The sequence below is a fragment of the Carya illinoinensis genome, chromosome 5 (genome assembly GCF_018687715.1).
Source record: "Carya illinoinensis cultivar Pawnee chromosome 5, C.illinoinensisPawnee_v1, whole genome shotgun sequence".
NCBI classification, from domain to species: Eukaryota; Viridiplantae; Streptophyta; class Magnoliopsida; order Fagales; family Juglandaceae; genus Carya; species Carya illinoinensis.
In genome coordinates, this window is record NC_056756.1 from 16,089,408 (window position 1) to 16,105,193 (window position 15,786).

General features: G+C 33.3%; 1 non-coding gene across 1 annotated transcript; it reads left to right on the top strand.

The window, feature by feature from the left end:
• The first annotated feature begins 12,727 nt into the window (after window positions 1–12,727).
• LOC122312092 lies at window positions 12,728–12,835 on the top strand. The gene has a single exon (XR_006243006.1). It is a non-coding gene; the product is annotated as a small nucleolar RNA R71 (small nucleolar RNA).
• Window positions 12,836–15,786: the final 2,951 nt, after the last annotated feature.

Genomic DNA, 15,786 nt, shown 5'->3' on the forward strand with positions numbered 1-15,786 from the left:
GAGGCATGGAAATATCGCTCTCTTTAAGGAGATTCAATTCCTCTACGGTGTACAAAGTCTCAAATTAACCGGTGCAACAGAACTTCTCTTGACTTAACTCCTCCAAGATACAACAGTCCAACTGATCGTCGTATAGCCCAAACCAATTCTGCACAAGTGGTTGAGCTCAAAGCTCCACCAGAAAAATACCTTTCTTTTATATAGAAATGCTCTCAAAAATATTCAAGTCTATTTTATTTTATTGTATATCAAGATAACTCTACTCTCAAAAGCCTCACTATACACTAGATGGACGCACCCTTAATATATAGAAAGCCAATCAGCATGTAGAAAAGAAGGTAGTCATTTGTACATATGGCATCTGAGCAATAAAGAAGATAAAAGGGATGTTGGCCATCATTAATGATACTTGGATGTTGGCCAATTAAATAGTGTAATTAATCCATTAACACGTACCAACGATAAGTAAAGCAGGCCAATTAAATATTGTTTAACACATACCAACAGTAAGAAAAACAACTATTAAAATATTAATTAAAAAAATACCAACATTCCCCCACTATTTTTTTTAATAATAAAAAAAATAAAGAGAAATATTTCTAGACAAAGAATGATTATTATGCATCATGAAGGTGTGCTATGCATTGAATCTTCACTTAGTAAAATAACAACCTTTACTCCAGAGTCAGTAATGGTTTCAGACTTGAACTATAACTGCTTAAGGGAGATAAAGAATTATTACTTACACATAGCAATCGAGGTGTTGACATGAGCTTTATTAGCCATTACATTACGGCCTTGTGCTAATCCCGGTTTCATAAGTGTATTTGAGAATAAACCCAAATCTCATAGAGAGCGGCACCACTCTCACACTCACATAGGTGAAATCTGTCAAGGATGCTCCTGTAATTCTTACACCCTACTCATAAGAGCTTAAGGATTTCATTAAGAGTTTATCAAAAAACTCATCATCCACAACATTATACGATAAATGCACTCACATCATAGGAATGGAAAATAAATAAATAGTGCATTTCTTACGACCATCATATGATTCATTCTTCCCATTGAACCCAGTTCTCAGGATCTCTGGTCTCCAGGTTAGGTATCCTCATACATGGCTCATGAATTTATGAGTTTTAATCCTATTCTACTCGATGTATTCCAGGCCCTTTCTCTTGTCAAGGTCTTCGTTAGTGGATCTGCAAGATTATCACAATATTTAATATAATCCACGTTAATAACACCATCGGTCAAATAAGATCTCACAGTACTATGTTTTCTCCTTATGGATATGGATTTACCGTTATAATAAAGGTTTTGTACTCTATCACAATGAATTAAAATGGGTGGAACTGGTTTTTCCCATAAGGGAATCTCATGTAATAAATCTCTCAACCAGTTTGCTTCCTCACTTGCTGAAGCTAAAGTTATAAGCTTAGCTTCTATGGTTGAGTTAGCAATAATCATCTGTTTTTTAGACTTCCAACATACAGCACCACCACCCAATGTAAAAATATAGCCAGTAGTTGAAAGAGAATCACCTAATAAGGTATTTCAATCAGCATCACTAAAACCTTCAAGTACAGCAGGATACCTTTTATAAAATAAGCCATAATTTTTTGTACCAGATAAATATTTCATTATCCGATCCATTGCATACCAATGGTCTTTTCTAGGCTTAATAGTAAATCTACTAAGTACTCATATTGCATAACCAATGTTAGGTCTAGTACAATCAGTCGCATAAGGTAAACTTCTAATCATGCTAGCATATTCCTCTTGATTAATCACATCATCATTACTTTCAATAGAAAATAAATGAACACTAGAATCAAAATGAGTAACAACATGCTTGCATCCTACATAATTATATTTATTTAATAATTTTTCTACGTAATGCGATTGATCAAGAAAAATACCATCACATGTTTTAGTAATTTTCATACCCAAAATAAAATTAGTCTCACCAAGATCTTTCATATCAAAATGGTTGCTAAGCATGTTTTTTGTTTCATCTATGACATGCAAATTAGAACCAAATATCAATAAGTCATCAACGTATAGGTTAATATTAAAATGTGAATTTTTTCAAGATTTATGATAAATACATTTATCACTTTCATTTGACTTAAAAGCCACTCTCAATCATGCAAGAGTCAAAATTTTCATGTCATTGTTTAGGGACCTGTTTTAAGTCATATAGGGATTTAATCAACTGACACATTTTGCTTTCTTGGCTAGGCTCTACAAAGCCTTCGGGTTGATCCATATAAATTTCTTCATCTAGATCCTCATTTAAAAAGACTGTTTTAACATCCATTTGATAAGTTTTTAAATTATAAATTGCTACAATCGCAATCCATAATCTAATGGATTGTATTCTTGTAACTGGAGAAAAAATGTTGAAAAAATCAAGGTCAGTTTTTTGTTTAAAACCTTTTACAAAAAGCCTAGCCTTAAATTTTTCAACTGTTCTATCAGGTCTAAATTTTTTTTTCAAGACCCATTTACACCCTATGGATTTGCAATCCAGTGGTAATTCAACTAATTTCCAAATTTTATTAAAAATTAGTGAATCCATCTCATCAGCTACAGCTTCTTTCCAAAACACAGAATTAGGTGATGCTAAAACTTCTTGTAAATCTTTTGGATTTTCCTCAATATTGTAAATATAATAGTCGGGACCAATTTTTTTTTTTTCAATTCTAGCTCTCTTACTACTTAATTCAAAAGATCCTTCATTTTCTAAAGGAGTAGAAGAACTAGTTTTAGAAAAAGAATTTTTTCTAAATTCTTGACCCCCACTATTTTTTTATTTGAAAGGAAATTTTTCTTCATGAAAAATTGAATCGCCCGATTCAAAAATAACTTTATTTTCAATATCATAAAATCTATAGGCTGTACTATTTTTTTGCATATCCAAGAAAGACACAAATGATAGTTCTAACACCCAATTTGGGCCTTTTAGAATCTACTAGCCTTACAAAAGCCAAACAATCCCAAACTTTAAAATATCCCAAATTTGGCTTATACCCTCTCCATAATTCAAAAGGTGTAGTTTTTGAATTTTTGTAAGGCACCCTAGTTAAAACATGACAAACAGTCAAAACTGCTTCACCCCAAAAACTTGAGGGAGCACCTGTAACAGCCCGCTAGAAATTCAATTGTGGAATTTCTATTGGCTTTAAGAACCTTGTGAAGACCCCATAAGTTTTCACGAATCTATTAATCATATAAGTTTTAGCCTAACCACATAGTTTGTGTTATCACTCACTATAGTATCAAAAGTATTTTTTTAATTATTGGAGATAGTTAGAAGTGTCAGAATGTGTTATGGTTTGTGCCATTAGACTCGATAAATTATTTAAGATCTTATGGCGCAATAATTCTTTTTCATATTTTCGGACGAAATGTTTGTTCGAAACTATGATTTTATTTTTAGGATCACTTTGAGGCTGATTATTGATAAACGATTATCACTGTAGTTTCAAAATCACAGTGTGGAATGTCCAAATTAAGTTAGAAAAGTTTTAATTGGACACATGGAAAGATTTTAGCTACCTCACTCTTCCAAGTTTACACTCCACCTTTAGAAAATATCTTGAGCTGATTTTTGTGGATATTATTGGGTAAAAAATATCTTGATCTAATTTTTGTGGATATTATTGGGTAAGAAAGGCCAACATCAACCCTCACTTCAGCCTCATCCTCTTCCATATCTTGTGCATAAATATCTCCAGCCCACTCTCCACGAAATCATCTTCCTTTACACATTTCATTGAAAGAACACCAAACACTCTCTCGGATAACTTTTAGGTGTTCTTTTGCACATCCATTTTGAAACTTTTTTAAGTGTTTTATCATAAATTCTCCTTCATACAAGTTGTTCCTTTTTTAGTCTAATTTACGTGGATAGCTTATTTTTTCATTTGAAGATCATTTGGTCAATCATATTTTTTAAACTCTAGAAAGGTCATTCTGGAGATAAACTGGAGAATATGTTGTATTTTGAAGTTTTTGTCCAAGCTAATGGATAAATCTTGGTCCGAAAGTTTTTGGAGTATTGTTAACCTGTGTATATGATTATTTATTGAGGATTTGTTGCATGATTAAAGGTTTTGATAAAATATTTTTTTAGATCTAGAAACTTAGAAACTGGAAGAGGAAAAACAGTTTCTGTTTTGAAAAAGTTTAAATCTTTGGTCGTTTAAACCTATTCCAATGGCTTTGATAATTTTATTGGAGCATCTTAAGCCTCTTATATACATGATAGAATATTATTTTGAAGATATTTGATGTTAGTTTCAAATATATAAAATATTACGCAAAGACATGTTCGGATAGGCCAAAGTGTGGATGTTCTTGGCTCAAACTATGTTTTGGTTAATGTTTAACCATGTGATCTTGAATTGAAAGCTTATATATATTTTAGGACATCTTTTTAAATCATGTGATGGTTTATTTTGAAGATCACATCTTTATAAGTTATAGATCAAAAGGTTGATCAAAACAAATTAGAAATAAAAATTAATGGAAATAGCATATGGAATTTAGGCCCTATGGAGTTTTAATAGTTGTGATTAGTTTTAAATTTTTCTAAATTTATATTTGAGTTTAGGATAAAATTTACATGAGGCATGTAAATTTCGGTGACTTTTAGAGTTAGCATGCAAAACCCTTAAGTTAGGGGTAAAATGGTCATTTTCTCATATGTAAAGAGTAAAATGAAAATTTTACTCTTAAGTTAGTATTTTTTCATATTTCAAATTATTAGTGATTTAATTCTAACTTTTAAAATCACTAATTACAGTTTCTCGTGATCACACTTGAGCTTTCATAAGAAACGCGGAGATCAAGATAAGTTAACTTTTAACTTACTAGCAGTTTACTATGTATGTGTGCTAAGTAAAGGAACTACAGTGTATATATGTGTGTTATCATATATGACATGCCATGGCAAGTTATCACATATTTGTCTATTACACAGAATTTATTCTGTCATGAGTTTTCATCAGTTACACAAGATATTCTGTCACTTATTACTATACATTGCAAGTATACCATGTTAAATATGCCATCTATTACATGTATTTCAAGTCATGTAATATTCACTATTGCAAGTATGTCATATTAAATATGTTGTCTATTACATATTATGACATGTTATGAAATGTTTCTATCTCAAGTACGTCATGTCTTTCGAGTTACGTTCAAGTTTGTTATGTATAGGATACTCGTGATGAAATCATTATGATTGTCTGAGTATCTCCTTTTGTAATTTAGCCAAGGTACTTTTGACGAAATCAATTTGATTGTCAGAATTCAATTCAAGTTCAGTTATGCTTTGATTACTTATGTATGAAGTCACATCAATTGTGACGCATGCACTACGTGAGATACAGAAATTGTGACACGTAGAATACATGGGATCAAAATAACTATGGAGTATATATTTAAACAGTTAAAGAATAAGTTTCAGGCACACGAAGTATGGGGTCATAGCAATTGTGACACATACACTACATGAGACACAGCAATTGTGGCACGTAGAATAAATGGGGCCACAACAACTGTGGAGTATGTATTTAAGCAGTTAAAGAATAAGTTTCAGATCACGTTCATGTTAAGTCAAGTTTCAGAGCAAGTTCATGTTAAGTCAAGTTTCAAATCAAGTTCATGTCAAGTCAAGTTCAGTTCACGTTTCAATTTAAGTTATGTCAATTATGCTATATTGTACGTCAAGCTATACTTTAATTACTTATGAATTTGATCATGCATTCATGCTTTTACTATCATGCATGCATCATTAGCTAGTGTGGAGGTTTTTTGTTAACTTACTGAGATTTGTAATCAAATCTCATTGTGGCAGTCCCAACTACCATTCCCCCTGAATGGCAGATCTTGTTACAAGACTTGAAGGAGAATCGAGAGCTGACCAACTAAACACAGTTGACTGAGCGATGGTGCGACGTCAATGTTAATGTAGTAGTTAACTTAAATTACTATTTGTACTGTGGAGTTGCATCTCCAGTACTTTTTTGGATCATAGCTATTTTGGACTAGTGTTGTGATCTTAGTTATTCAATGGGTCTTTATGTATGAAGTATGTTTTAAGCATTTGGGATATTTTCACTTTGGTGTATAGTATTGCTAAAGAAAAAAATGTATTCGCTGCAAATATTGCATAATGTTATATTCATGTTAGGAATATTGCATCTTATATATCATGAACGGGAGCAGGTAACCTTGTATTACATATCTCGATACTCCAAATGTTCGTCCGACCCCAAACGGAATTTGGGGGTGTCATAGCAGCTAAATCAATAAGCATATCATTTGTCAACTCAATCAAAGTTCTATTTTTTCTCTCAGCCACACCGTTAGAAGCAGGTGAGTATGGTGCAGTAGTTTCATGAATAATTCCCAATGACTGAACAAAAAAATTAAACTCATTTGAAACATATTCTCGACTTCTATCACTTCTAAATTTTTTTGATCTTTCTACCAAATTGATTTTCAACTTCATGGAGGAATTCTTTAAACTTTTCAAAAGCATCACTTTTATTTTTTAATAAATAAACATATGTATATTTGGAAAAATCATCAATAAAAAAGATAAAATATCTATTTCCTCCATGAGTTAAAATTCCTTCAAATTCACAAAGATCAGTGTGAATTAAATCTAACAATTTGGTATTTTTTCAACACTTCTATGAGGCTGTTTTGTAATTTTTGCTTGACTACAAATTTCACATTTTTGACAATCTTTTGTCAACTTGGGAATTAATCCTAAACTATTCATGACAGCAACATATCTACTATTGATATGACATAAACGTGCATGCCAAAAATTTAAAGAAGAAAGCATATAAACAGAAATATTCGATGCTTTATGCTCAACATTTAATTTAAACATATCATCACAAACATAGCATTGTCCACAAAAACTCCATTTTTTGTTATAACAAATTTATCGGATTTGATAATTTGTTTAAAACCCACTTTTTTGAATAAAAAACTCGACAGCAAATTCTTTCTCATATATGATGTATAAAGCACATCTTTCAACTTCAATATACACCCAGAGATGAATTTCAATTCAATCTCACCACTACCAACAGCCTTGGTTTTACTAGAATCACCAAGTGTAATTTTCTCTTTACCTCAAAAGGAGTATAATTTTTTAACAAACCTTTATCATAGCAGATATGCCTATTAGCACCGGAATCTACCCACCTCCCATCAACAAATTGAAAGGGTTTATTGAGATATCCACCGCTTTTCGTGCATTTTTCAATTGTAGATTCCATCTGAATCTTCTTAAAATTGTTAGAGAAATACACAATAGTATGATAAAAATTACAAGGAAATTAATATTCAACTAAAACCAGTTTGGGTTGCGCTCTCTTTAAGGAGATTCAAGCCCTCTGCGGTGTTGATTACGCCCAAAGAATAACGCGGTAATTGTAGCACAGCTTTGGGGTGTCGATTCCACAGGGAGACAAATTAAAAGAATAGCAAGAGGAACAAAGAAACTAAAGAAAAAATATTAAATAAGTAATAGAGAACAAAGATTAATTTTAAATGTAAATTCAAGTGAAGCAAAGTGATTAACAGAAAAAGTACTCAAATTTGACAAACAGTAGAGCGTCGGGAATCCCTTGCACAAATCTGGTATTTTAATTATTCTTAATTCATTGAATAACTCAATTAGAAACTCAATTCTTGCAATTCCTAATCGGAAGGTATAGATTTATAAACCAGACTTAAATCAAATGCAACCCTTTGAAAAAACATTCACCACTTTTAAAAAACGTGAATTACTACCCCTATTGATAAAATCTAATGACGACAATATACTCAGGAAGCGATATTGCAGCAAAAAAACTAAATCAATATAGATAAATAATTGATCCAAATATAATCAAAGAACTAATCCATTCAATAGAAAAAGCATGACTGAATCCATAAACATAATAAATTCTATGATTATTCGGAGAAGAAAACATCAACGATGAATTGAGAATAATAAAACAAAAGAGTTTTAATAATTGAAAATCAAATACATGAATTAACAATAAATTAGAAATACCATCTAATGTGCAAGTTCATCCCTAACCCTACTTGCGAATTTAGTTACCCATAAATATAATGGACAACAAAAATTTTCAGAGAAAACCGAAGCGAACGGTGGCCATGGAAGTGGTTTTCTCCTCTCTTCAGATCTGCCTCTTGTGCCTCCCCCTCCTCCCCATTTTGTGCTAATGATATGCTTATATAGGATAAGAAAGAAACCCTAATGTCCTCTTGATTTCCGCATAAAAAAAATCGCCTAAATTTTAGGACTTATATTGACAGCCACGTACAGCCTTCAGGAGTTCGAATGTGGAAATCCTTATTAGAGACAAAGTTATACCCCTTTAAGATAGCTTTCCAGTGCATCAAGAATCGTATCAATCCGATATATGAGTAAAACGATACAGTCAAAAGATTAAAGTATGTCCAGACTGTCTGCTAGCGAATTTCGGACTTGGACTTCTTGTGGTTTCATTTTGTGATTTTTTTCTTTTTCTTTTCTTCAAATTTCTCTCAAACCCCATGAATGTCCTCCTTTGAATTTGATTGGGCTTGACTTGCTCTTTTATAAACTCTGAAATTAGACATAAAAAAACTGCTTAGCAGTATCCCAACGTAAATAGAAATTCAATTTAAGAATACACATTAATTCCTATGATTTCTATTCACATTTTAGCATTTTAGTCCAATAATAGGATATATAGAGTGCACTTTCGTACACGCATCACACCCCCCAACTTACTCATTGCTAGTCCCTAGCAATTTTCATGTCAAAATAATGAAAGAGACCAAAGAAAATTACACATAAAGGCCATCAAGTCACACTTTCCAAATTCACATATCAAAACAATCTAAGGAATCCAATAACCCATCAAAATCAATCCACCTATAGCAATCCACAGAGTGTGTGTGTGTTCTCCAAGCCATAACCATCGTACCACTAACCTTGATACATGTAACATCAAGAACATCTTAAGCAAAAGGTTCAACTCTATAACTCACGGGTATAATAGTGTTTCGTGTAAAGGCTCTCTCTATGGAGTCGACAATGGGTGTATACACACTCTCATGGAAAATTAGGCAATTATGTGCAAGCAACAAGCAAACATTGATCCTATGATAGGAACACTAACAAATGAGACTTCCATCAATCTTTCCAACAGCTTACTTAGGATCAGAATGGTCAACAAAAAAGGTTGTAATGTGGCTTGGTTTTGGGATTATATAAAAAAAAAAGGATGAAAGGGATTCAAAAACTTCCAAGTACATACAAATGGAATTTTATTAAATATCTCAATAGACCACACTTCTCACTTAATATACTCTCCAACTTTTCAGATCATCAAATAATAATGCTTTTCCTTCTTCTTCCTTTTTTTTTTCAACAATTTGATGGACAAACACATGCCACTTTTGTATTCTTTCCATCTATACCAACTTTTTTTTTTTTGAGCTCACTCAATTGAACACTTTGCAACTTGTACTCTTCTCTTTTTTCTGTCGTCTTCTTCTTCTTCTTAATTGAAAATGATAAAATTAAAGAAAGAAAATACAAATTCCACACCTAGTATACACTTGGAAGTAAAAAGGGCAAGAAAAGCTGTGTATAGGTTATACTCCAATGTGGAGAGACATGGATGATATGGGCATATGAAAAGAAAAAGCTACAAGTGTTTTATTGGCTCAAAGTTGGCTACTAGGGGTCTATGATGGAAATGATAGCTTGAAAGGCTCAAACGTTAATCCTAAGTTGACCTTCGTCATATCCCAAGTATATCCACCATTGTACCGCAAACCATGTAATGATATTCTCAAAAGAAGTGCCCAATTCAATAGATCAATGAACGCTTATCACAATTTACTGTATTTGTATACTCTCAATCCTCTCCAAACTCACATGAATACTTAAGCAAAAGAATTCTCTAGCTATATGTGTCAAACCACCATCTTACCACAAAACTTGGATAAGTGCATTAAGGGTTCTGTGAATGCTTCAGCAAAAATGATTATGGTGGGTTTGGTGAATTCACGAAGATGGCTATGAATGAGAATGAGTACACATATGAAAATGATGCACGTGTGATGCAAATTAAAAAAAAAATTGACACATGAAAATATGCCACAGAGTTCCAACAAGCATTTTAAATACTGAATTTGTACCACCACCCCCCAACTTCAATGAAACATTGTCCTCAATATTTAAGAATCAAAATTGAATGGGGAGTAACTGAAAATGGTAGAATACACCTGATGAGTGACGTGGGTAGCTCACTAAAAACCAAAGATGGTAATCTGAAATGATGAAATGAAACTATCCTGCAATCAAAAACAAAGAAAACAACAGCAAACAAAAAGAAAAAGAAAGAAAATAAGAAAAAACAAAAACAAAGCAAAGCAAAGCAAAATAAATGAAGAAACACATACCTTGGTGGTGTGGTCAAGGTTGATAGACTGGATCCACAAGTGGAATGTCTTCCACTTCCGGAACTTGCCTATCAATTAATATTTTAAGGTGCTGACCATTTACTTTAAAGATCTGACCATCCTTAGGATCTTCTATTTCTACCGCCCCATTTACAAAAATATTTTTCACTATAAATGGGTCAGTGCACCTAAATCGAAGTTTTCCTTTGTGCTTGTGAGATCCAAAATCATATAAGCATATTCGGTCATTAGGTTTAAACCTCTTCCTAAGAATATTTTTATCATGAAACGTTTTCATTTTAACCTTATAGACTTTAGACTTAGGCAAAGATTTCAATTTAACTCTTGGTGCTTTCATACTTAAAGGAATCTGTTTTCCACATTTTTTAGGCAACTCCTCAAATTTCTGTTGCCAAACCTGTGTGCCATAATCTTGAGTTTCATCAAAAATAACACAAATATCAATAACATCAGATGAATCACTAACATATGTATTAAACTCAGAATTCACAAGGGAATATTCAAGGGGATCAAAATCATGAGTTGTGTGAACTCCCTTGTCTATGAGTGCATCAATCATATACGTTTGGTGGCACTCGTCATCTGTTGGCTGCTTCTCAATATGGAAAATGTTGACCTCCATGGTCATGTTTCCAAAAGATAACTTCATCAACCCATTCCTGCAATTTATAAGTGCGTTAGTCGTAGCAAGGAAATGTTTACCTAATATGAGAGGAACTTTAGAGTTAGATTCAACAACTGATTGAATGTCCAAAATTAAGAAATCAACAGGATAATAAAACTTGTCAATTTGGATCAAAACATCCTCAACTATCCCTCTCAGTTTCTTAACTGAACGATCAGCCAACTGAAGCACGACAGAAGTAGGCTTAATTTCACCCGAACCAAGCTGCAAATAAATGGAATAAGGCATCAAATTAACACTAGCTCCTAGATCTAGCAAGGCTTGCCCAAACTCATGATTTCCAATATTACATGCAATGGTTGGACAACCAGGATCCTTGTACTTAGGAGGAATTCGCTGCTCAATTAGAGCACTAACTTGCTCTGTCAGAAATGTTGTCTTCTTAACATGGTGCTTCCTCTTAACTGTACACAAATCTTTAAGAGAACTTTTGCATAAGTGGGAACTTGTTTAATAACATGCAAAAGAGGAAGGTTAATCTTTACCTGTCTGAGGTTCTCCAAGATTTCATTACTAGGATCCAAAGTTCGCATACCAGATTTTAAAGCTTGAGGAAATGGTACCTTAACTGAACTCTTGATTACCTCGGCATCCTTGGGGAACTCGGTGCTATCATTGCTTTGTTCCTCTTCAACATCCTTTTGCTTATCAGTTGTTGGAATGTGTAAGGACTTACCACTTCTTGTCATAATGGTATTGACTTCTTTTAAATTTTTTTGTGCCATATGCTGACCTTGGGGTGCGGATTGAGCTTGAGAAGGAAACTTCCCACGCTCATTCACACTCAAGGAGCTCATTATCTTGGATATATGACTCTTTATCTCTTTGTTTTCTTCAACAACCTGCATAATCAAAGATTCAAACTTTTGATTAGTTTTACTCTGTGCCTCAATAAAAGCATGCAAAGTGTCTTCTAAAAGACTCCTAGAAGATGAAGGTGCACGATATGGTGCAGGATATGATCTAGGGGGTTGTGCAGGCGGCTGGTTTTTAGACTTCCAGCTAAAATTGGAGTGATTACGCCACCCAGGATTGTAGGTATCAAAGAAAGGTGCAACAGGCTTCATGTACATACCTAAGGCATTACATTGTTCCTCATACATCCCTCTCATCTCAGCAAATGTAGGACACTCTTGGGCAAGGTGATCTACCCCACCACACACAAAACATCGTTCAAAAGACTCTGCATGATTAGCCACGTGTGTTAGCTTTAAGTCTTTATTCTTCAACACCTCTAGCTCCCTAGTGAGCATCTCAACCTTAGCCTTTAGGTTATCTTCTTCCCTGAGATGGTAAATTCCACCACCATTTAGGTTTCCTGCAGGTCGTGACCTATTTGTGCTCTCAGTAGCACTAGGTCCAGTCCAAGTGTGAGCTTTTTCATCAAGCTCATTGAGGTATTCTATGGCCTCATCAGGATCTTTCTGTAAGAACTCACCATTACACATCATTTCCACAAACTGACGCTCTCTAGGTGTAAGTCCCTCATAAAAATAGCTCACTAAGCGCCAATTCTCATATCCATGATGAGGACACATACTCAATAGCTCCTTAAATCTCTCCCAAGACTGATACAAAGTCTCACTATCCTTTTGTACAGAGGTGGAGATTTGCCTTTTTAAAACATTGTTCTTATGTTGGGGAAAGTATTTATTAAAGAAGACCTGAGTCATCTCATTCCATGACCCAATAGATCGTGGTCTCAATGAGTATAGCCAACTCTTAGCTCTATCTTTCAAAGAGAAAGGAAAGAACTTAAATCTCACAATGTCATCAGTTGCATTTTGACTATGAAAAGTCGCAACTACTTCCTCAAACTCCCTAATGTGCACATATGGATTTTCATTTTCCAAGCCATGAAAAGTAGGGAGTAACTGTATCATCCCTGTTTTAAAATCCAATTGGCGAATATTAGCTGGAAACATGATGCATGATAGTGTGGCTGTGCGTGTAGGGTGGAGGTAATCCTGAAGGGTCCTAGTGGGTTGATCTTCGTGTTCACTGATTTTCTCAGAATTAGAAGAATTATCAAACAAATGATAAGAAAAATTAAACTCTGACTCTAACACAGGTCTACAAGCAAACCGACCCAAGGCGTCTCTATACCTATGCATGCAAGGTAGAGAAAAACCCAACACTAAAAAAACTACAAAAAGAAAAAGAAAATAAAAAAAAAGATGCAGCAAGCTAAAATAGGGAACGAAGTTACCGCCTTTACAAACTGTTGAAAAAAAAAACTATCTCACAATTCTTCTACCGTCTCTCCGGCAACGGCGCCAAAATTTGATTTTGCCCAAAGAATAACGCGGTAGTTGTAGCACAGCTTTGGGGTGTCGATTCCACAGGGAGACAAATTAAAAGAATAGCAAGAGGAACAAAGAAACTAAAGAAAAAATATTAAATAAGTAATAGAGAACAAAGATTAATTTTAAATGTAAATTCAAGTGAAGCAAAGTGATTAACAGAAAAAGTACTCAAATTTGACAAATAGTAGAGCGTCGGGAATCCCTTGCACAAATCTGGTATTTTAATTATTCTTAATTCATTGGATAACTCAATTAAAAACTCAATTCCCGCAATTCCTAATCGAAAGGTATAGATTTATAAACCAGACTTAAATCAAATGCAACCCTTTGAAAAAACATTCACCACTTTTAAAAAACATGAATTACTACCCCTATTGATAAAATCCAATGACGACAATATACTCAAGAAGCGATATTGCAACAAAAAACTAAATCAATATAGATAAATAATTGATCCAAACATAATCAAAGAACTAATCCATTCAATAGAAAAAGCATGACTGAATCCATAAACACAATAAATTCTATGATTATTCGGAGAAGAAAACATCAACGATGAATTGAGAATGATAAAACAAAAGAATTTTAGCAATTAAAAATCAAATACATGAATTAAAAATGAATTATAAATACCATCTAATGTGCAAGTTCATCTCTAACCCTACTTGAGAATTTAGTTACCCATAAATATAATGGACAACAAAAATCTTCAGAGAAAACTGAAGCGAACGGTGGCCATGGAAGTGGTTTTCTCCTCTCTTCAGATCTGCCTCTTGTGCCTCCCCCTCCTCCTCATTTCGTACTAATGATATGCTTATATAGAGTAAGAAAGAAACCCTAATGTCCTCTTGATTTCCGCATAAACAAATCGCCTAAATTTTAGGACTTATCGTGGCAGCCACGTACAGCCTTCAGGAGTTCGAATTTGGAAATCTTTATTAGAGACAAAGTTATACCCCTTTAAGATAGCTTTCTAATGCATCAAGAATCGTATCAATCTGATATATGAGTAAAAAGATACAGTCAAAAGATTAAAGTATATCCAGACTGTCTCCTAATGAATTTCGGACTTGGACTTCTTGTGGTTTCATTTTGTGATTTTTTTTTCTTTTTCTTTTCTTCCAAATTGCTCTCAAACCCCATGAATGTCCTCCTTTGAATTTGATTGGGCTTGGCTTGCTCTTTTATAAACTCTGAAATTAGACATAAAAAAACTGTTTAGGAGTATCCCAACGTAAATAGAAATTCAATTTAAGAATACACATTAATTCCTATGATTTCTATTCACATTTTAGCAGTTTAGTCCATAATAGGATATATAGAGTGCACTTTCGCACACGCATCACATCAAAGTCTCAAATTAACCGGTGCAACAGAACTTCTTTTGACTTGACTACTCAAGGATACAACAGCCCAACTGATCATCGTATAGCCCGAACCAACTCTGCACAAGTGGTTGAGCTCAAAACTCCATCAAAAGAACACCTTTCTTTTATTTGAAAATACTCTAAAAGATATTTACGTATAACCCTCTATTTTATTTTATTGTATATCAAGATAACTCTACTCTCAAAAGCCTCACTGTATACTAGATGGACGCCCTCTTAATATATAAAAAGCCAACTAGGTAACCGTTTGTACATACGGCATCTAAGCAATAAAGAAGATAAAAGGGACGTTGGCCATCATCAATGATACTTAAAAGAATGTTGGCCAATTAAATATTGTAATTAGTCCATTAACACGTACCAACGGTAAGTAAAGCAAGCTAATTAAATATTGTTTAACACATACCAACGGTAAGAAAAGCAACGATTAAAATATTAATTAAAAAAAATACCAACATAAAGTGTTGAATATTTCTGTTTATATGCTTTCTTCTTTAAATTTCTTGCATGCACGTTTATGTCATATCAATAGTAGATATATTAGTATCGTGAGTTGTTTAGGATTAATTCCCAAAGTGACAAAGGATTTTAAAAAATGTGAAATTTGTAGTTAAGCAAAAATTACAAAACGGCCTATAGAAGGGTTGAAGAAAATACCAAATTATTAGGTTTAATTCACACCAATCTTTGTGAATTTGAAAGAATTTTAAGTCCTGGATGAAATAGATATTTTATCACTTTTATTGATGATTTTTCAAAATACACATATGTTTATTTATTAAAAAAGAAAAGTGATATTTTTGAAAAGTTTAAAGAATTCCTCCATAAAGTTGAAAATCAATTTGGTAGAAAGATAAAAAGGTTTAGATGTGATAGAGGCCGA